The following is a 25,194-nucleotide window of genomic DNA, read 5'->3' on the forward strand; positions in this document are numbered from 1 at the left end:
ATATATATATATATATATATATAAAAAAAAAAAAAAAAAACTTTTGCCCACACCCCGTGGGTGGTCTCTTTTTCCCTTCAAGCTCGGGTCCTCTACCAGAGGCCTGGGAGCTTGAGGGTTCTACGCAGTATCTTTGCTGTTCCTAGTACTGCACTTTTCTGGACTGAGATGTCAGATGTTTTTCCTGGGATCTGTTTCAGCCACTCCTCCAGTTTGGGGGTTACTGCCCCTAGTGCTCCAATGACCACAGGTACCACTGAAGTCTTAACTCTCCAGGTCTTCTCCAGCTCTTCTCTGAGCCCTTGATATTTCTCAAGTTTCTCATGTTCCTTTTTCCTAATGTTACCATCATTTGGGATGGCTATGTCAACCACAACGGCTTTCCTCTGCTCTTTGTCCACCACCACAATGTCCGGTTGGTTCGCCATTACCATTCTGTCTGTCTGGATCTGGAAGTCCCAGAGGATCTTGGCTTGGTCATTCTCTACCACCTTTGGAGGTGTTTCCCACTTGGATCTTGGGACTTCCAGTCCATACTCTGCACAGATGTTCCTGTACACGATTCCAGCTACTTGGTTATGGCGCTCCATGTATGCTTTACCTGCCAGCATCTTACACCCTGCAGTTATGTGCTGGATTGTCTCAGGACCTTCTTTGCACAATCTACACCTGGGGTCTTGTCTGGTGTGGTAGATTTGGGCCTCTATTGCTCTGGTGCTCAAGGCCTGTTCTTGTGCAGCCAGGATCAGTGCCTCTGTGCTGTCCTTCAGACCAGCTCTTTCTAGCCATTGGTAGGATTTCTGGATATCAGCTACTTCAGCTATGTTTCGGTGGTACATCCCATGTAGGGGCTTGTCCTCCCATGATGGTCCCTCCAGCACCTCATCTTCCTTTGATGCCCATTGTCTGAGACATTCACTGAGCACGTGATCCGTTGGGGCCTTATCCCTGATGTACTTATGTATCTTGGATGTTTCATCTTGGATAGTGGCTCTCACGCTCGCTAGTCCTCGGCCTCCTTCTTTACGGCTAGTGTACAGTCTCAGGGTGCTGGACTTGGGATGGAACCCTCCATGCATGGTTAGGAGCTTCCGTGAAAAAAAAAAAACCTTTTCCTCACCCCCCGTGGGTGGTCTCTTTTTCCCTTCAAGCTCGGGTCCTCTACCAGAGGCCTGGGAGCTTGAGGGTTCTACGCAGTATCTTTGCTGTTCCTAGTACTGCACTTTTCTGGACTGAGATGTCAGATGTTTTTCCTGGGATCTGTTTCAGCCACTCCTCCAGTTTTTGGGGGGTTACTGCCCCTAGTGCTCCAATGACCACAGGTACCACTGAAGTCTTAACTCTCCAGGTCTTCTCCAGCTCTTCTCTGAGCCCTTGATATTTCTCAAGTTTCTCATGATCCTTTTTCCTAATGTTACCATCATTTGGGATGGCTATGTCAACCACAACGGCTTTCCTCTGCTCTTTGTCCACCACCACAATGTCCGGTTGGTTCGCCATTACCATTCTGTCTGTCTGGATCTGGAAGTCCCAGAGGAGAATGACCAAGCCAAGTTAAGACTTCAGTGGTACCTGTGGTCATTGGAGCACTAGGGGCAGTAACCCCCAAACTGGAGGAGTGGCTGAAACAGATCCCAGGAAAAACATCTGACATCTCAGTCCAGAAAAGTGCAGTACTAGGAACAGCAAAGATACTGCGTAGAACCCTCAAGCTCCCAGGCCTCTGGTAGAGGACCCGAGCTTGAAGGGAAAAAGAGACCACCCACGGGGGGTGAGGAAAAGTTTTTTTATATATATATATATATATATATATATATATATATATATATATATATATATATATATATATACTTGGATTTATATTTTTAAATTGTCTAAATGCTCAATTCACAAAGCAAACGAGCCACTTGCACAGAGCACACCAACGGAAGCCCAACACGCATGAAGGAAGCGGTGTTTCATTTCTTCAATTCGCATCGTATTCGTGACAAAGTTATTTTGGCCTTTTTTCCATCTAGTATTTTATTTGACGACTTTATTTAATTTCATCGTGTTCGTTTTATTCATATGGTTCATTTAAATCAGTAATTAACTGAATACTAGGTTGGGCCTTTCGTAATGCGCAGGTTAGTGATTTGCATTCCAGTTCTTTTAGGTGAACGGATCTTTAGAATCAGCTCACTCATAAGATTCGTTCAAACGAATCGTTCAACGAATCCCCCCCACACACAAACACACAAAATGATAAGGCTTTTTTTTTTTTTTTTAAATAATATCAGTGGAAATAACCCATAAACATTAAACAATACAACTACCCCGAAATTATTATATATGATAATAATTGGCTGGGTTAATTAACACATTTCTCAAAGTCAAAAAGTCAAAGTCAGCTTTATTGTCAATTTCTCCTCATGCCAAAGACACACAAAGAAACCGAAATTTCGTTCCCCCCTATCCCACGGTGACAAGACATGGCTCACAACAGACAAACAGTAAACAAGTATAACAAAAGCGTGCTGAATAAATAATGAATAAATAACACAACAACAAATAAATAAATAAATAAATAAATAAATAAATAATTAAGAGGAGCAGAAAAAAAAAAAAGGAGCAAGTGCGCGTACAGCAGACATTCCCGAAAATAGCGCAACAGTGCCGCACGCTACTCAGAAGGGGGTAGCGAGTTCAGGGCCCTAACAGCCTGGAGAAAGAAGCTGTTGGCGAGTCTGGTGGTGCGGGAGCGCAGGCTCCTGTACCTCTTCCCAGTGGAGAGATTCTTTCTATAATACAACACTTACACACTGATTCGTTGGCAACAGTCTCTCACCCGGCTGATTGGCTGATTTTCTTCGTTTTGTTTTACGGCTGGGTAGCACCAGCTTCAATGGGCATTACTGACATTTACTGGTTAAAGTTATATAAAAGGAAAAAGGAACGAATCACTTTAGGAAGTGATTCGTTCACTGAAAAGAGTCGTTACTTTTCCTTCCGAATCGTTCACTCACCGGCCAACACTAGCGCAGGTGTAATCACATGCCGGCTGTCTCCCTTCTATATTGCGGTGAAAAGCATGAGGTAAGAACGATGTATTGTAAATTAACTACTACCTACGTAATAATATGGAGAGTTAAATAATAAACAACTTTATTAAATTATTCGATGAACTATTGTCGTACTAATATTGGTAGTGTTGTAGTAATTGTTCTCGTTCGCGCGCAGTTTAGCGCTAACACAGCATTCGGAGCAACACGACGGAGTTTTAGCTTGTAGCTTGGCCTACCGTACTTCACATTTTTTTCCCCTCTAAACTGCTCTACAAATGTATGGAAATGATTTGTACTGTTAGAATGATTGATAGACTTGCCCCTAAATATGGGCAAACCTAAAGGTATGTCTCGTTAAAAACGTGTTTATCTCGTTAATTTGAAAATATGATGTGCCGTGTTGCTTCGCTTTCAATTGGTTGATCTTCATACAATATTTTTGGTTTCTTTGACTGCCCAAAAGTGTTAATAACCAGCTGGAATATTCTGGAATATTAATATTGCCATATTGTGGCCGAGTTTATGAACTGCGCAGGTGTGTGTAATCAATTGGCGGCTGTCTCCTTTTTAAATTGCGTTGAAACGCATGAGGTAAGAACGATGTTAACTACTACCAACAATTGTAATAATATGGAGAGTTTAATAATAAACGACTTTATTAAATGATACGATGGATTATTGTACTAATATTGGTAGTATTGTAGTAATTGTGCTCGTTCGCGCGTAGTTTAGCGCTAACACAGCATATTCGGGGCAACACGACGGAGTTTTAGCTTGTAGCTTGGCCTACCATACTTCACGATTTTTTCCCTCTAAACTGCTCTACAAATGTATGGAAATGGTGTGTAATAGAATGATTTATAGGCTTGCCCTTAAATATGGGCAAACCTAAAAGTATGTCTCGTGAAAAATGTGTTTATCTCGTCTATTTGAAAATATTATGTGCCGTGTTGCTTCGTTTTCAATTGATGTTCATACTGTATTCTAGTGTCTTTGACTGCCCAAAAGTGTTGATAACCAGCTGGAATATTAATATTGCCATATTGTGGCCAAGTTTGAGGGTTTAAGCGTTTTAGAGAAGTAATGTTAATCTAATTTCATATTACTGTATTGGCCCAAATATAAAACGACCCCGATTACAAGACGACCCCCTCTTTTTCAAGACTCAGGTTTGAAAAATGACTTTTTGAACACCAAATTTAATTTTTATTCAGAAAATAATTACATCTGAAACAAATGATTATACTAATATATTTGAAAGAGTAAGCATATTATTTTGCCTCTTTCAAATCATGCAAAATCTGTGTCACATCTTAATATCTGAACATTTAAATATGTAAACTAAAGTTAAATTATATTTGTAAATGAATGGCTACTGGTTTTTAAAATGTAAATAAACCAATCTACTGTGATAAAACAACAAAATTGCAATAACTGCATTAAACATTAAAGTGAAGTCTAACTGTAACTAATCTTGAAACAAATCTGAATAAGGAAAAACTTTGCAATAAAATAATGCAAACTGCTACCGCTATTGTTGGGGAGCCTGAGGACTGTATCGGGGGTTGGCTCGGATGGTTATGCTCTTTTTACCCCCGGCTGTTGGTCAGAACACAGGAGGGAAAACGTGGTTTAGTTTTGATTGCTCGTTTCTGCAGACCATATATAGGCTCAAGTCTGTTACAAGCATGAAATCATTATGTGCAAGCTGTTTTTATTTAATGCTTTACATTCTTTTCAATTATGCTATGACTGTAGGTTTTTATAACGTAAAAAATAAATTAAATGAACTATTTTCCTTTTGTAATTTTTTTTAGGGGGCTGCACGAGTTGCATTTGCCTGCCTTTCAATGGTCTACTGTAAATTCCATATGTTCATTTGGAGTTCCAAAAATTACGTCAGCCATTATGATCTGAATACTTGAGAAGAACAGCAAACAAGTAAGTCATTATTTCTCATTTACAAAAGTCACACTGTATGACAAGTATTTTAGCAACTCCCGGATGTTTTAGTTTTGTCTGAGCTTAATGCTAACATACAATGCTAACAATTCTAGATTAATGTTGCAGTCATATAACTCCAATATAACTGATATTTGAACACAAACTTTACAGCAACACTTGTAGGCAGAAAATATAACTAAACTCAGAGGCATATATTATGTATACTAAAAAGTGATTGAAGCTTAGGGGCTCAAATATTTTGGTGATTGCAAACCACCCAATACAGATTTGACACTGTGTGAAGAAAATGTGATGAATGCTAAGCTTGGTTAGCTTGATGCTAACGCATTATGGAAAACACCATCGACAGACTAACACAACCATGCTAACAATTCTAGATTGTTACAGTCATTACAACTCCAATATATAACTGATATTTGAACACAAACTTGGCAGCAACACTTGTAGGCAGAAAATATAATACTCACAGCATACAATATATTATGTATACCAAAAACTGATTGAAGCTTAGTGGCTCAAATATTTTGGTGGCTGCGAACCACCCAATACAGACTTGACACAGTATGTGAAGAAAATGTGATGAATGCTAAGGTTGGTTAGCTTGATGCCAACGCGTCAATGGTGGAAAACACCATCGACAGATTAACGCAACTAGCATAAGTCTTTTGTGTGCGGCTATGTCATGTGCCCGCATCTGGTTGAAACTGCCCACCCCTGCCCTGCCCTACCCTGCCCACCCCTGCCCTGCCCTGCCATGCCCTGCGCCTGCGCTTAGTTCAGTGCTGCTCAATCAATTCCCTGATGCCCCCCAGGGAGAAAAAAACATCTTGAGCCCCCCCACACTTGTACCCTTATTAACATTAAACTTTAATGATTCTTCAATGATTAAAGCAAACAAAATTAAATAAAAAGGAAAGATCAACTTACAGTAAAGAATAACTTTATTATAACATTGTTTTCGTGTCTAACAAAACAGATTGAATGTGCATCACTTTGCCTGAAATTAAAAAATAAATTATGAAGTTTTAAACTCTAAACATTCTTGACCAACTGCCATTTTATGCTGAAGAAAATACAATAAAATAATGAGCAAACATAATATTAAATGAAATAACAGCAATAATTAATATTCAATTCAAAGTAAGGGGCACAATATTTAAAACATTATATCCTACAAAACAAAAGTAAATAAAATGATTTCTTTTTTAATGTAAATGAGGCAGCATGACGGAGACTATATCCACGACTGCAGGTAGGTCTTCTGCAATGGTGTTTTTTTTGTTGTTGTTGTTGCACTGAGCAATTTGGTACGCTGCCTTGGAATTTCCTGGATGAAGCCAGGACCGCTTCGAATTCGCCTGGACGAAGCAAAGACCGCCTTGGATGTGCTTGGACGAAGCCAGGACTGCCTGGGATGTGCCTGCACAACCCCAGGACCGCCTTGGATGCGCTGAGACGAAGCCAGGACCACCTTGAATGCGCCTGGACGCCGCCGCGACTGACTTGGATGCGCCTCGTCGACGCCGGGACTGCCTTTGATGTGCCTGGACGAAGCCGGGCCTGCCTCGGATGCGCCTGGACAATGCCGGGACCGCGTCGGATGTGCCTGGATGACTTCGGGACTACCTTGGATGTGCCTGGACGACGTCAGAACTGCCTTGGATGCATCTGGAAGACTCTTGGACCGCCTTGGATGAGCCTTGAAATTGCCTTGAAATTGCCTTGAATGCGCCTTGGATGTGCTTGGACACTGGGATCGCCTTGGTCACGCCTGGACGCCGCCGGAGAACCACCTTGTATGCGCCTGGACGACGCCGGGACCCCCTTGGATGCAACTGGATGGAGCTGGGATCGCACTGGATGCGCTTGGACCACACCGAGTCCGGCTTGTATGCGCCTGGACGACGCCGGGATTGCCTTGGATGTGCCTGGACAACGCCAGGACTGCCTTGGATGCGCCTTGAATGCGCCTGGGCGAGGCCGGGACCGCCTTGGATATGCTTTGGATGCGCCAGGACAACGCTGAGACCGCCTTGATTGCGCCTAGACGCCGCTGGGACTGCCTTGGATGTGCCTGGACGACACCGGGAAAGCCTTGGATGCGCCTGGATGACGCCGGGACAGACTTGAATGCGCCTGGTTGACGCCAAGCTCAGCTTGGATGCGCCTGGACGACGGCGGGATCACTTTGGATGCTTCTGGATGACACCGGGATCACCTTGGATGCGCCTCGACGATGCTTGGACCACATTGGATGCGCCTGTAAGACGCCAAGACCACCTTGGATGCCCTTGGACGACACCAGGACCACCTAGGATGCCCCTGGACGACTTGAAATGTGGCTTGAAATGTGCCTCGGATGCACCTTGGATGCACCTAATGGACGCCAGGACCACCCTGGATGCACCTTGGATGTGCCCAGACGATGCCAGGACTGCCCTGGATGTGCCTGGAAGACGCTGGGACCACCTTGTACCCGCCTAGACGACGCCGGGATCACTTTGAATGCACCTGGACCATGCCGGGACTGCCTTGGATGCAGCTGGACGAAGCCGGGACTGTCTTGGATGCAGCTGGACGAAGCCGGGACTGCCTTGCATGCGCCTGGACGACGCTGGGACGGCCTTGGTTGCGCCTGGACGACGCCGGGACTGCCTTGGATGCGCCTGGACGACGCCGGAGCAGCCTTTTGTGGGCCTGGACAATGCCGGGACCGCGTCTGATGCTCCTGGATGACTCTGGTACAGCCTTAGGTGTGCCTGGATGACGTCAGAACTGCCTTGGATGTACCTGGACGACGTTTGGACCGCCTTGAATGCACCTTGGACATGCCTGGAAGAGGAAGGGACCATCTTGCATGCGCCTGGACGATGCAGGAACCGCCTGGGATGCGCCTTGTATGCGCCTGGATGGAGCCGGGATCGCCTTGGATGCGCCTGGATGATGCTTGGACCGCCTTGGATGCGCCTGGATGACACTGGGACCGCCTTGGATGCGTCATGGATGCGCCTGGACTAAAGCGAGATCACCTTGGATGCGTATGGACGACGCCGGGACCGCCTTGGTTGCGCTTGGACAACACCTGGACCGCCTTGCTTGCGCCTGGACGACGCCGGGACCGCCTTTGGTGCGCCTGGACAATGCCAAGGCGCCTAGATAATTCTGTGACCACCTTGGATGCGCCTGAACGACACTGGGAACGTCTTGGATGTGCCTGGACGACGCTGGGATTGCCTTGGATGCCCTGTGTGACCTCTGGACCGCCCTTGATGCGCCTGGACAACACCGGGACCGCGTTGGATGCGCCTGGACGACGCCGGGACCGCGTTGGATGCGCCTGGACGACGCCAGGACGGCCTTGGATGCGTCTGGACGATGCCGGGACGGCCTTGGATGTGCCATGATTGCCCCTTGGATGCGACTTGGATGCGCCTGGACGACACCAGGACCTCCTTAGGTGTGCCTGGATGATGCCTGGACCACCTTGGATAAGACTTGGATGCGCTTGGGCAACTTCGGGACTGCCTTGGATGCGCCTGGTCGACGCCGGGACTGTTTTGGATGCGCCTCGGATAAGCTTTGGATGCGCCTGGTCGACGCCGAGACTACCTTGGATACGCCATCAATGCGCCTTGGATTCGCCTGGACGAAGTCGCGACCGCCTTGGATAGGCCTGAAAGATGCCGGTATCACCTTGGATGCGCCTGAACAAAGCCGGGACTGCCTTGGATGCGTCTGGATCACGCCGTGACCCACTAGTATGCGCCTGGACGAAGCCGGGACTGCCTTAGATGTGCCATGGTTGCGCCTGGATGATGCAGGGACTGCCTTGGCTGCGGCTCGGCTGCGGCTCGGCTGCGGCTCGGCTGCGGCTCGGCTGCGGCTCGGCTGCGGCTCGGCTGCGGCTAGGCTGCGGCTAGGCTGCGGCTCGGCTGCGGCTAGGCTGCGGCTAGGCTGCGGCTAGGCTGCGGCTAGGCTGCGGCTCGGCTGCGGCTCGGCTGCGGCTCGTCTGCGGGTAACGCCTTGAACATGCTTCGGATGAACCTGGAAGACACCAGGACTGCCTTGGATGCGCCTGGACCACGCCGGGACTTCTTTGGATTTGCCTTGGTTGAGCCTAGACGACGCCGGGCCTGACTTGGATGGGCCTGGACGACGCAGAGACTGCCTTGGATATGCTTTGGATGCGCCTGCACGACGCCAGGACCGCCTAGGATGCACCTGAAAAACGCCGGGACTGTCAAGGATGCACCTTGGATGCGCCTGGACGACGCCGGGACTGCCTCGGATATGTCTTTGATACGCCTGGACTATGTCAGTACAACCGTAGATGGGCCTGGATGACTTCGGGACTGCTTAGGATGTGCCTCGGATGCGTCATGGATGCGCCTGGACTATGGCAAGACAGCCTTGGATGCACCTGGACGACGAAGGGACTGCCTTTGTTCTGCCCAAACGACACCGGGACCACCTCGGATGCACTTTGGATGCGCCTGATCGGCGCTGGGACAGTCTTGGATGTGCCTGGACGATGCTGGGATTGCCTTGGATGTGTCTAGTGACCTCTGGAACGCCTTGGATGCGCCTGTACGACACCAGGACCGCCTTGGATGTGTCTGGACGTTGCCGGGACCGCCTTGGAATGAACCTGGACGACGCCGGGATCACCTTGGATGAGGCTGGATGACTCAGGGACTGCCTTGGATGAGCCTGGATGACGCCGCAACCGCCTTGGATAGGCCTGAAAGACGCCGGTATCACCTTGGATGCGCCTGGACAAAGCCAGGACTGCCTTGGATGCGTCTGGATCACGCCGTGACCCACTAGTATGCGCCTGTACGAAGCCAGGACTGCCTTAGATGTGACTTGGATGCGCCTGGATGATGCAGGGACTGCCTTGGCTGCGGCTCGGCTGCGGCTCGGCTGCGGCTCGGCTGCGGCTTGGCTGCGGCTCGGCTGCGGCTCGGCTGCGGCTCGGCTGCGGCTCGGCTGCGGCTCGGCTGCGGGTAACGCCTTGGACATGCTTCGGATGAACCTGTAAGACTCCGGGACTGCCTTGGATGCGCCTGGACCACGCCGGGACTTCTTTGGATGTGCCTTGGTTGCGCCTGGACGACGCCGGGCCTGACTTGGATGCGCCTGGACGACGCAAAGACCGCCTTGGATATGCTTTGGATGCGCCTGCACGACGCCAGGACCGCCTAGGATGCACCTGAAAAACGCCGGGACTGCCTTGAATGCGTCTTGTATGCGCCTGGACAACGCTGGGACTGCCTTGGATGCGCCTCTGATGCGCCTCTGATGCGCCTCTGATGCGCCTGTACGACACCAGGACCGCCTTGGATGTGTCTGGACGTTGCTGGGACCGTCTTGGATGTGCTTTCTATGTGCCTGGATGACGCAGGGACAGCATTGGATGCGCCTTGGATGCCCCTGGACGACCACAAGACTCTCTTGGATGAGGCAGGATGACTACGGGACTGTCAAGGATGCACCTTGGATGCGCCTGGACAACGTCGGGACGGCCTCGGACATGTCTTTGATACGCCTGGACTACGCCAGTACCACCGTTGATGCGCCTGGATGACTTCGGGACTGCCTAGGATGTGCCTCGGATGAGTCATGGATGCGCCTGGACTATGGCAAGACCGCCTTGGATGCTCCTGGACGACGCAGGGATTGCCTTTGTTGCGCCTGGACGACACCAGGACCACCTCGGATGCACTTTGGATGCGCCTGATCGGCGCTGGGACAGTCTTGGATAAGCTTGGATGATGCTGGGAATGCCTTGGATGTGCCTGGACAACGCCTGGACCGCCTTATATGCGCCTGGACGATCCTGGGACCGCCTTGGTGGCGCTTGGACGACACTGGGACGACCTTGGATGCGCGTAGACGATGCTGGGACTGCCTTTGATGCGCGTTTGATGCGCCTGTGCGACACCAGGACCGCCTTGAATGTGCCTGAACGACGCCGACATCGTCTTGGATGTGGCTTGGATGCGCCCGGACGACGCCTGGACCGCCTTGGAATGAGCCTGGACGACGCCGGGATCACCTTGGATGAGGCTGGATGACTCAGGGACTGACTTGGATGAGCCTGGATGACGCCGCAACCGCCTTGGATAGGCCTGAAAGACGCCGGTATCACCTTGGATGCGCCTCGACAAAGCCGGGACTGCCTTGGATGCGTCTGGATCACGCCGTGACCCACTAGTATGCGCGGCTGCGGCTCGGCTGCGGCTCGGCTGCGGCTAGGCTGCGGCTAGGCTGCGGCTCGGCTGCGGCTAGGCTGCGGGTAATGCCTTGGACATGCTTCGGATGAACCTGGAAGACACCGGGACTGCCTTGGATGCGCCTGGACCACGCCGGGACTTCTTTGGATGTGCCTTGGTTGCGCCTGGACGACGCCGGGCCTGACTTGGATGCGCCTGGACGACGCAGAGACCGCCTTGGATGTGCTTTGGATGCGCCTGCACGACGCCAGGACCGCCTAGGATGCACCTGAAAAACGACGAGACTGCCTTTAATGCGCCTGGACAATGCCGGGACTGCCTTGGATGCGCCTCGGATGCGCCTCTAATGCGCCTGTACGACACCAGGACCGCCTTGGATGTGACTGGACGTTGCTGGGACCGTCTTGGATGTGCTTTTGATGTGCCTGGATGACGCCGGGACAGCGTTGGATGCGCCTTGTGTGCCCCTGGACGACCCCAGGACATCCTTGGATGAGGCTGGACGACTACGGGACTGTCAAGGATGCACCTTGGATGCGCCTGGATAACGTCGGGACTGCCTCGGACATGTCTTTGATGCGCCTGGACTACGCCAGTACCACCGTTGATGCGCCTGGATGACTTCGGGACTGCCTAGGATGTGCCTCGTATGCAACATGGATGCGCCTGGACTATGGCAAGACCGCCTTGGATGCTCCTGGACGACGCAGGGAGTGCCTTCTTTGCGCCTAGACGCACCAGGACAACCTCGGATGCACTTTGGATGCGCCTGATTGGCGCTGGGACAGTCTCGGATGTGCTTGGACGATGCTGGGATTGCCTTGGATGCGTCTAATGACCTCTGGAACGCCCTGGATGTGCCTGGACAACGCCTGGACCTCCTTGTATGCGCCTGGACGATCCTGGGACGACCTTGGATGCGCGTAGACGATGCTGGGACTGCCTTTGATGCGCGTTTGATGCGCCTGTGCGACACCAGGACCGCCTTGAATGTGCCTGAACGGCGCCGACATCATCTTGGATGTGGCTTGGATGCGCCCGGACGACGCCTGGACCGCCTTGGAATGAGCCTGGACGACGCCGGGATAACCTTGGATGAGGCTGGATGACTCAGGGACTGCCTTGGATAAGCCTGGATGATGCCGCAACCGCCTTGGATAGGCCTGAAAGACGCTGGTATCACCTTGGATGCGCCTGGACAAAGCCGGGACTGCCTTGGCTGCGCCTTGGCTGCGCCTTGGCTGCGGCTCGGCTGCGGCTCGCCTGCGGCTCGGCTGCGGCTCGCCTGCGGCTCGGCTGCGGCTAGGCTGCGGCTAGGCTGCGGCTAGGCTGCGGCTAGGCTGCGGCAAGGCTGCGGCTCGGCTGCGGCTCGGCTGCGGCTCGGCTGCGGGTAACGCCTTGGACATGCTTCGGATGAACCTGGAAGACACCGGGACTGCCTTGGATGCGCCTGGACCACGCCAGGACTTCTTTGGATGTGCCTTGGTTGCGCCTGGACGACGCCGGGCCTGACTTGGATGCGCACTGGACGACGCAAAGACTGCCTTGGATATGCTTTGGATGCGCCTGCACGACGCCAGGACCGCCTAGGATGCACCTGAAAAACGCCGGGACTGCCTTGAATGCGTCTTGTATGCGCCTGGACAACGCCGGGACTGCCTTGGATGCGCCTCTGATGCGCCTCTGATGCGCCTGTACAACACCAGGACCGCCTTGGATGTGTCTGGACGTTGCTGGGACCGTCTTGGATGTGCTTTTGATGTGCCTGGATGACTTCGGGACTGCCTAGGATGCCCCTCGGATGAGTCATGGATGCGCCTGGACTATGGCAAGACCGCCTTGGATGCTCCTGGACGACGCAGGGATTGCCTTTGTTGCGCCTAGACGACACCGGGACCACCTCGGATGCACTTTGGATGCGCCTGATCGGCGCTGGGACAGTCTTGGATAAGCTTGGACAATGCTGGGAATGCCTTGGATGCGTCTAGTGACCTCTGGAACGCCTTGGATGTGCCTGGACAACGCCTGGACCGCCTTGTATGCGCCTGGACGATCGTGGGACCGCCTTGGTGGCGCCTGGACGACACTGGGACGACCTTGGATGCGCGTAGACGATGCTGGGACTGCCTTGGATGCGCGTTTGATGCACTTGTGCGACACCAGGACCGCCTTGAATGTGCCTGAATGACGCCGACATCGTCTTGGATGTGGCTTGGATGCGCCCGGACGACGCCTGGACCGCCTTGGAATGAGCCTGGATGACGCCGAGATCACCTTGGATGAGGCTGGATGACTCAGGGACTGGCTTGGATGAGCCTGGATGACGCCGCAACCGCCTTGGATAGACCTGAAAGACGCCGGTATCACCTTGGATGCGCCTCGACAAAGCCGGGACTGCCTTGGATGCGTCTGGATCACGCCGTGACCCACTAGTATGCGCCTGGACGAAGCCGGGACTGCCTTAGATGTGCCTTGGATGCGCCTGGATGATGAAGGGACTGCCTTGGCTGCGCCTTGGCTGCGGCTCGGCTCGGCTGCGGCTCGGCTGCGGCTCGGCTGCGGCTCGGCTGCGGCTCGGCTGCGGCTAGGCTGCGGCTAGGCTGCGGCTAGGCTGCGGCTCGGCTGCGGCTCGGCTGCGGCTAGGCTGCGGCTCGGCTGCGGCTCGGCTGCGGGTAACGCCTTGGGCATGCTTCGGATGAACCTGGAAGACACCGGGAAGACGCAGAGACTGCCTTGGATATGCTTTGGATGCGCCTGCACGACGCCAGGACCGCCTAGGATGCACCTGAAAAACGCCGGGACTGTCAAGGATGCACCTTGGATGCGCTTGGACGACGCCGGGACTGCCTCGGATATGTCTTTGATACGCCTGGACTATGTCAGTACCACCGTGGATGGGCCTGGATGACTTCGGGACTGCTTAGGATGTGCCTCGGATGCGTCATGGATGCGCCTGGACTATGGCAAGACAGCCTTGGATGCACCTGGACGACGAAGAAACTGCCTTTGTTCCGCCCAGACGACACCGGGACCACCTCGGATGCACTTTGGATGCGCCTGATCGGCGCTGGGACAGTCTTGGATGTGCCTGGACGATGCTGGGATTGCCTTGGATGTGTCTAGTGACCTCTGGAACGCCTTGGATGCGCTTGTACGACACCAGGACCGCCTTGGATGTGTCTGGACGTTGCCGGGACCGCCTTGGAATGAACCTGGACGACGCCGGGATCACCTTGGATGAGGCTGGATGACTCAGGGACTGCCTTGGATGAGCCTGGATGACGCCGCAACCGCCTTGGATAGGCCTGAAAGACGCCGGTATCACATTGGATGCGCCTGGACAAAGCCAGGACTGCCTTGGATGCGTCTGGATCACGCCGTGACCCACTAGTATGCGCCTGTACGAAGCCAGGACTGCCTTAGATGTGACTTGGATGCGCCTGGATAATGCAGGGACTGCCTTGGCTGCGGCTCGGCTGCGGCTCGGCTGCGGCTCGGCTGCGGCTCGGCTGTGGGTAACGCCTTGGACATGCTTCGGATGAACCTGGAAGACACCGGGACTGCCTTGGATGCGCCTGGACCACGCCGGGACTTCTTTGGATGTGCCTTGGTTGCGCCTGGACGACGCCGGGCCTGACTTGGATGCGCCTGGACGAAGCAGAGACCGCCTTGGATATGCTTTGGATGCGCCTGCACGACGCCAGGACCGCCTAGGATGCACCTGAAAAACGCCGGGACTGCCTTGAATGCGTCTTGTATGCGCCTGGACAACGCCGGGACTGCCTTGGATGCGCCTCTGATGCGCCTCTGATGCGCCTCTGATGCGCCTGTACGACACCAGGACCGCCTTGGATGTGTCTGGACGTTGCTGGGACCGTCTTGGATGTGCTTTTGATGTGCCGGGATGACGCAGGGACAGCATTGGATGCGCCTTGGATGCCCCTGGACGACCCCAGGACTCTCTTGGATGAGGCTGGATGACTACGGGACTGTCAAGGATGCACCTTGGATGCGCCTGGACAACGTCGGGACTGCCTCGGACATGTCTTTGATACGCCTGGACTACGCCAGTACCACCGTTGATGCGCCTGGATGACTTCGGGACTGCCTAGGATGTGCCTCGGATGAGTCATGGATGCGCCTGGACTATGGCAAGACCGCCTTGGATGCTCCTGGACGACGCAGGGATTGCCTTTGTTGCGCCTGGACGACACCAGGACCACCTCGGATGCACTTTGGATGCGCCTGATTGGCACTGGGACAGTCTTGGATAAGCTTAGATGATGCTGGGAATGCCTTGGATGTGCCTGGACAACGCCTGGACCGCCTTGTATGCGCCTGGACGATCCTGGGACCGCCTTGGTGGCGCCTGGACGACACTGGGACGACCTTGGATGCGCGTAGACGATGCTGGGACTGCCTTTGATGCGCGTTTGATGCGCCTGTGCGACACCAGGACCACCTTGAATGTGCCTGAACGACGCCGACATCGTCTTGGATGTGGCTTGGATGCGCCCGGACGACGCCTGGACCGCCTTGGAATGAGCCTGGACGACGCCGGGATCACCTTGGATGAGGCTGGATGACTCAGGGACTGGCTTGGATGAGCCTGGATGACGCCGCAAGCGCCTTGGATAGGCCTGAAAGACGCCAGTATCACCTTGGATGCGCCTCGACAAAGCCGGGACTGCCTTGGATGCGTCTGGATCACGCCGTGACCCACTAGTATGCGCCTGGACGAAGCCGGGACTGCCTTAGATGTGCCCTGGATGCGCCTGGATGATGAAGGGACTGCCTTGGCTGCGCCTTGGCTGCGCCTTGGCTGCGCCTTGGCTGCGGCTCGGCTGCGGCTCGGCTGCGGCTCGGCTGCGGCTCGGCTGCGGCTCGGCTGCGGCTAGGCTGCGGCTAGGCTGCGGCTCGGCTGCGGCTAGGCTGCGGGTAATGCCTTGGACATGCTTCGGATGAACCTGGAAGACACCGGGACTGCCTTGGATGCGCCTGGACCACGCCGGGACTTCTTTGGATGTGCCTTGGTTGCGCCTGGACGACGCTGGGCCTGACTTGGATGCGCCTGGACGACGCAGAGACCGCCTTGGATGTGCTTTGGATGCGCCTGCACGACGCCAGGACCGCCTAGGATGCCCCTGAAAAACGACGGGACTGCCTTTAATGCGCCTGGACAACGCCGGGACTGCCTTGGATGCGCCTCGGATGCGCCTCTAATGCGCCTGTACGACACCAGGACCGCCTTGGATGTGTCTGGACGTTGCTGGGACCGTCTTGGATGTGCTTTTGATGTGCCTGGATGACGCCGGGACAGCGTTGGATGCGCCTTGGATGCCCCTGGACGACCCCAGGACACCCTTGGATGAGGCTGGACGACTACGGGACTGTCAAGGATGCACCTTGGATGCGCCTGGATAACGTCGGGACTGCCTCGGACATGTCTTTGATGCGCCTGGACTACGCCAGTACCACCGTTGATGCGCCTGGATGACTTCGGGACTGCCTAGGATGTTCCTCGGATGCGTCATGGATGCGCCTGGACTATGGCAAGACCGCCTTGGATGCTCCTGGACGACGCAGGGAGTGCCTTTTTTGCGCCTAGACGACACCGGGACCACCTCGGATGCACTTTGGATGCGCCTGATTGGCGCTGGGACAGTCTCGGATGTGCTTGGACGATGCTGGGATTGCCTTGGATGCGTCTACTGACCTCTGGAACGCCTTGGATGTGCCTGGACAACGCCTGGACCGCCTTGTATGCGCCTGGACGATCCTGGGACGACCTTGGATGCGCGTAGACGATGCTGGGACTGCCTTTGATGCGCGTTTGATGCGCCTGTGCGACACCAGGACCGCCTTGAATGTGCCTGAACGACGCCGACATCGTCTTGGATGTGGCTTGGATGCGCCCGGACGACGCCTGGACCGCCTTGGAATGAGCCTGGACGACGCCGGGACTGCCTTAGATGTGCCTTGGATGCGCCTGGATGATGAAGGGACTGCCTTGGCTGCGCCTTGGCTGCGCCTTGGCTGCGCCTTGGCTGCGCCTTGGCTGCGGCTCGGCTGCGGCTCGGCTGCGGCTCGGCTGCGGCTCGGCTGCGGCTCGGCTGCGGCTCGGCACGGCTAGGCTGCGGCTAGGCTGCGGCTCGGCTGCGGCTCGGCTGCGGCTAGGCTGCGGGTAATGCCTTGGACATGCTTCGGATGAACCTGGAAGACACCAGGACTGCCTTGGATGCGCCTTGACCACGCCGGGACTTCTTTGGATTTGCCTTGGTTGAGCCTAGACGACGCCGGGCCTGACTTGGATGGGCCTGGACGACGCAGAGACTGCCTTGGATATGCTTTGGATGCGCCTGCACGACGCCAGGACCGCCTAGGATGCACCTGAAAAACGCCGGGACTGTCAAGGATGCACCTTGGATGCGCCTGGACGACGCCGGGACTGCCTCGGATATGTCTTTGATACGCCTGGACTATGTCAGTACAACCGTAGATGGGCCTGGATGACTTCGGGACTGCTTAGGATGTGCCTCGGATGCGTCATGGATGCGCCTGGACTATGGCAAGACAGCCTTGGATGCACCTGGACGACGAAGGGACTGCCTTTGTTCTGCCCAGACGACACCGGGACCACCTCGGATGCACTTTGGATGCGCCTGATCGGCGCTGGGACAGTCTTGGATGTGCCTGGACGATGCTGGGATTGCCTTGGATGTGTCTAGTGACCTCTGGAACGCCTTGGATGCGCCTGTACGACACCAGGACCGCCTTGGATGTGTCTGGACGTTGCCGGGACCGCCTTGGAATGAACCTGGACGACGCCGGGATCACCTTGGATGAGGCTGGATGACTCAGGGACTGCCTTGGATGAGCCTGGATGACGCCGCAACCGCCTTGGATAGGCCTGAAAGACGCTGGTATCACCTTGGATGCGCCTGGACAAAGCCAGGACTGCCTTGGATGCGTCTGGATCACGCCGTGACCCACTAGTATGCGCCTGTACGAAGCCAGGACTGCCTTAGATGTGACTTGGATGCGCCTGGATGATGCAGGGACTGCCTTGGCTGCGGCTCGGCTGCGGCTCGGCTGCGGCTCGGCTGCGGCTCGGCTGCGGCTCGGCTGCGGCTCGGCTGCGGCTCGGCTGCGGCTCGGCTGCGGCTCGGCTGCGGCTCGGCTGCGGCTCGGCTGCGGCTCGGCTGCGGCTCGGCTGCGGGTAACGCCTTGGACATGCTTCGGATGAACCTGTAAGACTCCGGGACTGCCTTGGATGCGCCTGGACCACGCCGGGACTTCTTTGGATGTGCCTTGGTTGCGCCTGGACGACGCCGGGCCTGACTTGGATGCGCCTGGACGACGCAAAGACCACCTTGGATATGCTTTGGATGCGCCTGCACGACGCCAGGACCGCCTAGGATGCACCTGAAAAACGCCGGGACTGCCTTGAATGCGTCTTGTATGCGCCTGGACAACGCTGGGACTGCCTTGGATGCGCCTCTGATGCGCCTCTGATGCGCCTCTGATGCGCCTGTACGACACCAGGACCGCCTTGGATGTGTCTGGACGTTGCTGGGACCGTCTTGGATGTGCTTTCTATGTGCCTGGATGACGCAGGGACAGCATTGGATGCGCCTTGGATGCCCCTGGACGACCCCAAGACTCTCTTGGATGAGGCAGGATGACTACGGGACTGTCAAGGATGCACCTTGGATGCGCCTGGACAACGTCGGGACGGCCTCGGACATGTCTTTGATACGCCTGGACTACGCCAGTACCACCGTTGATGCGCCTGGATGACTTCGGGACTGCCTAGGATGTGCCTCGGATGAGTCATGGATGCGCCTGGACTATGGCAAGACCGCCTTGGATGCTCCTGGACGACGCAGGGATTGCCTTTGTTGCGCCTGGACGACACCAGGACCACCTCGGATGCACTTTGGATGCGCCTGATTGGCACTGGGACAGTCTTGGATAAGCTTGGATGATGCTGGGAATGCCTTGGATGTGCCTGGACAACGCCTGGACCGCCTTGTATGCGCCTGGACGATCCTGGGACCGCCTTGGTGGCGCCTGGACGACACTGGGACGACCTTGGATGCGCGTAGACGATGCTGGGACTGCCTTTGATGCGCGTTTGATGCGCCTGTGCGACACCAGGACCACCTTGAATGTGCCTGAACGACGCCGACATCGTCTTGGATGTGGCTTGGATGCGCCCGGACGACGCCTGGACCGCCTTGGAATGAGCCTGGACGACGCCGGGATCACCTTGGATGAGGCTGGATGACTCAGGGACTGGCTTGGATGAGCCTGGATGACGCCGCAACCGCCTTGGATAGGCCTGAAAGACGCCAGTATCACCTTGGATGCGCCTCGACAAAGCCGGGACTGCCTTGGATGCGTCTGGATCACGCCGTGACCCACTAGTATGCGCCTGGACGAAGCCGGGACTGCCTTAGATGTGCCTTGGATGCGCCTGGATGATGAAGGGACTGCCTTGGCTGCGCCTTGGCTGCGCCTTGGCTGCGGCTCGGCTGCGGCTCGGCTGCGGCTCGGCTGCGGCTCGGCTGTGGCTAGGCTGCGGCTAGGCTGCGGCTCGGCTGCGGCTAGGCTGCGGCTAGGCTGCGGGTAGGCTGCGGGTAATGCCTTGGACATGCTTCGGATGAACCTGGAAGACACCGGGACTGCCTTGGATGCGCCTGGACCACGCCGGGACTTCTTTGGATGTGCCTTGGTTGCGCCTGGACGACGCCGGGCCTGACTTGGATGCGCCTGGACGACGCAGAGACCGCCTTGGATGTGCTTTGGATGCGCCTGCACGACGCCAGGACCGCCTAGGATGCACCTGAAAAACGACGAGACTGCCTTTAATGCGCCTGGACAACGCCGGGACTGCCTTGGATGCGCCTCGGATGCGCCTCTAATGCGCCTGTACGACACCAGGACCGCCTTGGATGTGACTGTACGTTGCTGGGACCGTCTTGGATGTGCTTTTGATGTGCCTGGATGACGCCGGGACAGCGTTGGATGCGCCTTGTGTGCCCCTGGACGACCCCAGGACATCCTTGGATGAGGCTGGACGACTACGGGACTGTCAAGGATGCACCTTGGATGCGCCTGGATAACGTCGGGACTGCCTCGGACATGTCTTTGATGCGCCTGGACTACGCCAGTACCACCGTTGATGCACCTGGATGACTTCGGGACTGCCTAGGATGTGCCTCGTATGCAACATGGATGCGCCTGGACTATGGCAAGACCGCCTTGGATGCTCCTGGACGACGCAGGGAGTGCCTTTTTTGCGCCTAGACGCACCAGGACCACCTCGGATGCACTTTGGATGCGCCTGATTGGCGCTGGGACAGTCTCGGATGTGCTTGGACGATGCTGGGATTGCCTTGGATGCGTCTAATGACCTCTGGAACGCCCTGGATGTGCCTGGACAACGCCTGGACCTCCTTGTATGCGCCTGGACGATCCTGGGACGACCTTGGATGCGCGTAGACGATGCTGGGACTGCCTTTGATGCGCGTTTGATGCGCCTGTGCGACACCAGGACCGCCTTGAATGTGCCTGAACGGCGCCGACATCATCTTGGATGTGGCTTGGATGCGCCCGGACGACGCCTGGACCGCCTTGGAATGAGCCTGGACGACGCCGGGATAACCTTGGATGAGGCTGGATGACTCAGGGACTGCCTTGGATAAGCCTGGATGATGCCGCAACCGCCTTGGATAGGCCTGAAAGACGCTGGTATCACCTTGGATGCGCCTGGACAAAGCCGGGACTGCCTTGGCTGCGCCTTGGCTGCGCCTTGGCTGCGGCTCGGCTGCGGCTCGCCTGCGGCTCGGCTGCGGCTCGCCTGCGGCTCGGCTGCGGCTAGGCTGCGGCTAGGCTGCGGCTAGGCTGCGGCTAGGCTGCGGCAAGGCTGCGGCTCGGCTGCGGCTCGGCTGCGGCTCGGCTGCGGGTAACGCCTTGGACATGCTTCGGATGAACCTGGAAGACACCGGGACTGCCTTGGATGCGCCTGGACCACGCCAGGACTTCTTTGGATGTGCCTTGGTTGCGCCTGGACGACGCCGGGCCTGACTTGGATGCGCACTGGACGATGCAAAGACTGCCTTGGATATGCTTTGGATGCGCCTGCACGACGCCAGGACCGCCTAGGATGCACCTGAAAAACGCCGGGACTGCCTTGAATGCGTCTTGTATGCGCCTGGACAACGCCGGGACTGCCTTGGATGCGCCTCTGATGCGCCTCTGATGCGCCTCTGATGCGCCTGTACAACACCAGGACCGCCTTGGATGTGTCTGGACGTTGCTGGGACCGTCTTGGATGTGCTTTTGATGTGCCTGGATGACTTCGGGACTGCCTAGGATGCCCCTCGGATGAGTCATGGATGCGCCTGGACTATGGCAAGACCGCCTTGGATGCTCCTGGACGACGCAGGGATTGCCTTTGTTGCGCCTAGACGACACCGGGACCACCTCGGATGCACTTTGGATGCGCCTGATCGGCGCTGGGACAGTCTTGGATAAGCTTGGACAATGCTGGGAATGCCTTGGATGCGTCTAGTGACCTCTGGAACGCCTTGGATGTGCCTGGACAACGCCTGGACCGCCTTGTATGCGCCTGGACGATCGTGGGACCGCCTTGGTGGCGCCTGGACGATCGTGGGACCGCCTTGGTGGCGCCTGGACGACACTGGGACGACCTTGGATGCGCGTAGACGATGCTGGGACTGCCTTGGATGCGCGTTTGATGCACTTGTGCGACACCAGGACCGCCTTGAATGTGCCTGAATGACGCCGACATCGTCTTGGATGTGGCTTGGATGCGCCCGGACGACGCCTGGACCGCCTTGGAATGAGCCTGGACGACGCCGGGATCACCTTGGATGAGGCTGGATGACTCAGGGACTGGCTTGGATGAGCCTGGATGACGCCGCAACCGCCTTGGATAGACCTGAAAGACGCCGGTATCACCTTGGATGCGCCTCGACAAAGCCGGGACTGCCTTGGATGCGTCTGGATCACGCCGTGACCCACTAGTATGCGCCTGGACGAAGCCGGGACTGCCTTAGATGTGCCTTGGATGCGCCTGGATGATGAAGGGACTGCCTTGGCTGCGCCTTGGCTGCGGCTCGGCTCGGCTGCGGCTCGGCTGCGGCTCGGCTGCGGCTCGGCTGCGGCTAGGCTGCGGCTAGGCTGCGGCTAGGCTGCGGCTCGGCTGCGGCTCGGCTGCGGCTAGGCTGCGGCTAGGCTGCGGCTCGGCTGCGGCTCGGCTGCGGGTAACGCCTTGGGCATGCTTCGGATCAACCTGGAAGACACCGGGACTGCCTTGGATGCGCCTGGACCACGCCGGGACTTCTTTGGATGTGCCTTTGTTGCGCCTGGACGACGCCGGGCCTGACTTGGATGCGCCTGGACGACGCAGAGACTGCCTTGGATATGCTTTGGATGCGCCTGCACGACGCCAGGACCGCCTAGGATGCACCTGAAAAATGCCGGGACTGTCAAGGATGCACCTTGGATGCGCTTGGACGACGCCGGGACTGCCTCGGATATGTCTTTGATACGCCTGGACTATGTCAGTACCACCGTGGATGGGCCTGGATGACTTCGGGACTGCTTAGGATGTGCCTCGGATGCGTCATGGATGCGCCTGGACTATGGCAAGACAGCCTTGGATGCACCTGGACGACGAAGGGACTGCCTTTGTTCCGCCCAGACGACACCGGGACCACCTCGGATGCACTTTGGATGCGCCTGATCGGCGCTGGGACAGTCTTGGATGTGCCTGGACGATGCTGGGATTGCCTTGGATGTGTCTAGTGACCTCTGGAACGCCTTGGATGCGCTTGTACGACACCAGGACCGCCTTGGATGTGTCTGGACGTTGCCGGGACCGCCTTGGAATGAACCTGGACGACGCCGGGATCACCTTGGATGAGGCTGGATGACTCAGGGACTGCCTTGGATGAGCCTGGATGACGCCGCAACCGCCTTGGATAGGCCTGAAAGACGCCGGTATCACATTGGATGCGCCTGGACAAAGCCGGGACTGCCTTGGATGCGTCTGGATCACGCCCTGACCCACTAGTATGCGCCTGGACGAAGCCGGGACTGCCTTAGATGCTCCTTGGATGCGCCTGGATGATGCAGGGACTGCCTTGGCTGCGCCTTGGCTGCGCCTTGGCTGCGCCTTGGCTGCGCCTTGGCTGCGTCTTGGCTGCGGCTCGGCTGCGGCTCGGCTGCGGCTCGGCTGCGGATCGGCTGCGGCTCGGCTGCGGCTAGGCTGCGGCTCGGCTGCGGCTCGGCTGCGGCTCGGCTGCGGCTCGGCTGCGGCTCGGCTGCGGCTCGGCTGCGGCTCGGCTGCGGCTCGGCTGCAGGTAACGCCTTGGACATGCTTCGGATGAACCTGGAAGACGCCGGGACTGCCTTGGATGCGCCTGGACCATGCCAGGACTTCTATGGATGTGCCTTGGTTGCGCCTGGACGACGCTGGGCCTGACTTGGATGCGCCTGAAAGACGCAGATACTGCCTTGGATATGCTTTGGATGCGCCTGCACGACGCCAGGACCGCCTAGGATGCACCTGAAAAACGCCGGGACTGCCTTGAATGCGTCTTGTATGCGCCTGGACAACGCCGGGACTGCCTTGGATGCGCCTCTGATGCGCCTCTGATGCACCTCTGATGCGCCTCTGATGCGCCTGTACGACACCAGGACCGCCTTGGATGTGTCTGGACGTTGCTGGGACCGTCTTGGATGTGCTTTTGGTGTGCCTGGATGACACCGGGACAGCGTTGGATGCGCCTTGGATGCCCCTGGACGACCCCAGGACACCCTTGGAAGAGGCTGGAGGACTACGGGACTGTCAAGGATGCACCTTGCATGCGCCTGGACGACGCCGGGACTGCCTCGGATATGTCTTTGATACGCCTGGACTATGTCAGTCCCACCGTGGATGCGCCTGGATGACTTCGGGACTGCCTAGGATGTGCCTCGGATGCGTCATGGATGCGCCTGGGCTATGGCAAGACCGCCTTGGATGCACCTGGACGACGCAGGGACTGCCTTTGTTCCGCCTAGACGACACCGGGACCACCTCGGATGCACTTTGGATGCGCCTGATCGGCGCTGGGACAGTCTTGGGTGTGCCTGGACGATGCTGGGATTGCTTTGGATGCGTCTAGTGACCTCTGGAACGCCTTGGATGTGCCTGGACAACGCCTGGACCGCCTTGTATGCGCCTGGACGATCCTGGGACCACCTTGGGTGCGCGTAGACGATGCTGGGACTGCCATTGATGCGCGTTTGATTCGCCTGTGCGTCACCAGGACCGCGTTGAATGTGCCTGAACGACGCCGACATCGTCTTGGATGTGGCTTGGATGCGCCCGGACGACGCCTGGACCGCCTTGGAATGAGCCTCGACGACGCCGGGATCACCTTGGATGAGGCTGGGTGACTCAGGGACTGGCTTGGATTAGCCTGGATGACGCCGCAACCGCCTTGGATAGGCCTGAAAGACGCCGGTATCACCTTGGATGCGCCTGGAGAAAGCCGGGACTGCCTTGGATGCGTCTGGATCACGCCGAGACTGGCTTGGATGCGCCTGGTCGACGCCGGGACCGCCTTCGATGCGCCTTGATGATGCCGGGACTGCCTCAGATGCGCCTGGACGACCCTGGGACCGCCTCGGATGCGCCTGGATGACCTCGGGATCACCTTGGTGCGCCTGGATGACATCAGTACTGCCTTCAATGCGCCTGGACCACCCTTGGACCGCCATGGATGCGCCTTGAATGCACCTTGAATGCGCCTTGGATGTGCCTGGACGAAACAGGTACCGCCTTGGATACCCCTGGACGATGCCGGGTTGACTTGGATGCGCCTGGACGACGCCAGGACCGCCTTGGAAGCTTCTGAACGACGCCGGGA

The 25,194-nt window shown here is 56.4% G+C and overlaps 1 protein-coding gene across 14 annotated transcripts in view; it reads left to right on the forward strand.

Moving 5' to 3' along the window:
- Positions 1 to 25,194, forward strand: part of LOC148404370 (serine/threonine-protein phosphatase 2A 55 kDa regulatory subunit B gamma isoform) — a 47,997-nt gene that overhangs the window by 3,174 nt on the left and 19,629 nt on the right. For 8 of the 14 annotated variants that reach the window (XM_088380163.1, XM_088380255.1, XM_088380239.1 and 5 more), the window contains exon 4: positions 4,862 to 4,985. The gene's annotated coding sequence lies outside the window, so the exon portion shown is untranslated. Of the gene's footprint in view, positions 1 to 2,978; positions 3,076 to 3,367; positions 3,389 to 3,566; positions 3,636 to 4,861; positions 4,986 to 25,194 lie in introns of those variants that run through there. The other 6 variants (XM_088380168.1, XM_088380225.1, XM_088380191.1 and 3 more) reach the window with 3 other exon arrangements.

Source organism: Syngnathus floridae, chromosome 1 (genome assembly GCF_059516105.1).
Source record: "Syngnathus floridae isolate MCC-2025c chromosome 1, RoL_Sflo_1.0, whole genome shotgun sequence".
Lineage (NCBI taxonomy): Eukaryota > Metazoa > Chordata > Actinopteri > Syngnathiformes > Syngnathidae > Syngnathus > Syngnathus floridae.